We start from the raw sequence: 3155 nt of genomic DNA on the forward strand, positions 1-3155 counted from the left end.
TTTGAAAATTGGTTATGGAACACGTGTAATCTTTTTATTATATTTATCTTATGATATTTACTTTACTTTATATTATACTCATTTATTGTGCTTTTAATTATTAATTTTTCTATATGTGATAGTGGATTTTCATCAATGAGTTCTTGAAAATTGGTTATTTTCCCTAAAACTATATATATATATACACATATATACGACGGGCTTCCTTCAGTTTCTGTCTACCAAATCCACTCACAAGGCTTTGGTCAGCCCGAGGCTATAGTAGCAGACACTTGCCCAAGGTGCCACGCAGTGGGACTGAACCCAGAACCATGTGGTTGGTAAGAAAGCTACTTACAACACAGCCCCTCCAACAATAATTTTATTCAAGTGTTAATAAGCAAATGAATTTTATATATAATTCTGATGGGTTGAGTTTGAGACCTCATCAATATACTATTGCATAAATTATGCCATAATATAACAATATTCATAAAATTGAATTTCAATGAAACAATTGTAAATTATTGTAATAAAAGGACACACTCATTCTATTCTCCTTGCTTATAATTATTTATATAGGCGCAGTCACTTCCCAATCACATGGTTCCAGGTTCAGTCCCACTGCATGTTACCTTGGGCAAGTGTCTTCTACTACAGCCTCAGGCCAACCAAAGCCTTGTGAGTGGATTTGGTAGACAGAAACTGAAAGAAGCCCATCGTATATATGTGTGTGTGTGTATTTATGTTTGTGTCTTTGTTCCCCCACCATCACTTGACAACCAATGTTGGTGTGTTTACGTCCCAGTAACTTAGCGGTTCGACAAAAGTGACCAATAGAATAAATACTAGGCTTACAAAGAATAAGCTCTGGGGTCAATTTGCATGACTAAAGGCTGTGCTCCAGCATGGCCACAGTCAAAATGACTGAAACAAGTAAAAGAATAAAAGAAAGAATTATTTCCCATCTTTCTGTTAGTTTTGTTTCATTTTAGAAAACAAAAATTTATTTTATGGTTTATTATTGTTTACATTTTGAATTATATATGGAAGCACCAAAATCTTTTGAGTGCTTAGGCCCTCTATGGGTCTTAATCCGGCCCTGCTTTCAGGGTTTGATAAAATAAGTACCGGTCAAGTACTGGGGTTTAGGTAATCAACTTTAGGTCCCTGTACCAGAATTTGAAACCATCAATTATTATATTTCTCATCCTTTGATTAAAAACAATGCTTATACATGAAGTATGTGGAGGCATGTGGCTTAGTGGTTCGAGTGTCAGCATCATGATCGTCAGATTGTGGTTTCGATTCCTGGACAGGGCAACACATTGTGTTCTTGAGCAATACACTTCATTTCATGTTGCTCTAGTCCACTCAGCTGACAAAAATGAGTAATGCTACAATGGACTGGCATCCTGTCCAGCTGAGGAACACATATGCCATAGAAACCGGGAAACCAGGCCCATGAGCCTGGCTAGGCTTTAAAAGGGCGCATTTATTTTATACATGAAGTATAACATAATCCTTTCTACTAAAGGCACAAGGCCTGAAATTTTTTGGTAGGGGGACTAGCCAATTACATCAACCCCAGTGTTTCACTGGTATTTAATTTATCAACCCTAAAAGGATGAAAGGCAAAGTCAACCTTGGCGGAATTTGAACTCTGGTGTGCCAACGATTCTGCCAGCTCGTCGCCTTATGAAGTATAACATAATGTAACAGTTATACAACTGTGTATATTATTGTTTGTACTTTATTCCGTTAGTTGTTATGTTTTAGTCATTCAAAGAAAAAAGTACAAAAAAATTAATAAGTATGCAAGTATACCTGAGTATATATATATATATACTGGTACTTAATTTATCGACCCCAAACAGATGAAAGGCAAAGCTGACTTCAGCGGAATTTGAACTCAGAACGTAACGGCAGATGAAATACCACTAAGCATTTTGCCTGGCATGCTAACGTTTCTGCCAGCTCGCCGCCTTGAAATGTACAGACTGGAGCGAACACATGTTACAATGAAGTAGAGAAATTTGAAAAGACAACTCGAAACCGGTTATTTCTCCAAATACAATGTTTATATACCAAAAAAATTTTATAACATTTTTCTGACATAATTTAAATATATACTTTAACCATGTAACACAAGCCTTCTGTTGTTTTTTCACTCTTATCTTTTATATATATATATATATATATATATATATATACCTGAGTAGAATATATTATTATGTATATGCGTATGTGTAAATGTGTATGTGCATGTGTGAAAGAAAGAAAGAGAATGTGTGTATATATTCATACATACATATTATATATATACTTATACGCACACACACATATATATATATTCACACACGTACATGTATGTACATACATATATACTTATATATGTGTATATATACAGACACACATACACTTACTTATATATACATGTATATATATGTATATAAATACACATAGATGTGTGTATATATATATGTGTATATATATATATATATATGTATATATATGTACATATATGTATCTATACATGTGTGCATGTATGTATGCACATGTGTGTCAATACAAATCTGTGTGAGTATTGTCTATACATGTGTTCCAACACACATATGCTTACCCACATACAATACACACATGCATCACACACAAACCTACATGCATAGTGCGTTACATCAATTTTCACGCTTGCATAGGTGGGGATAGTTTATTTGTTGGAACAATTATTTTTACAGCTGGAGGCCCTTCCTGGAAGCCTAACCACTTAACCATGAACAAATGTGGAGGAGCATGTTTCTTGTTTCATCAAACAAACAAGATTGTGACAGTAGGAAAACCTGAAAGTCAAAATGGATGTATAAAACAATATATATGTGTATATATATATATATATATATGCATTCATGTATGTATGTATGCATGCATGCATACACACATGCATATGTGTGTATTTGTGTGTGCGTGTGTGTATGTGTGTGCATATATACACACACATATATATATGCATATATATATGTATGTATGTGTGGTTATGTGGATATAAGTATTTGTGTATATAATTAGATGGTTTGATAGATAGATAGATAGATAGATAGATAGATAACTTTCTTTTATTAGCCACACAGGGCTGCACACAGAGGGGACAAATACAACTGTAGAGCTTTTCTTTAAGA

The sequence above is a fragment of the Octopus bimaculoides genome, chromosome 7 (assembly GCF_001194135.2).
Source record: "Octopus bimaculoides isolate UCB-OBI-ISO-001 chromosome 7, ASM119413v2, whole genome shotgun sequence".
Taxonomy (NCBI): Eukaryota; Metazoa; Mollusca; class Cephalopoda; order Octopoda; family Octopodidae; genus Octopus; species Octopus bimaculoides.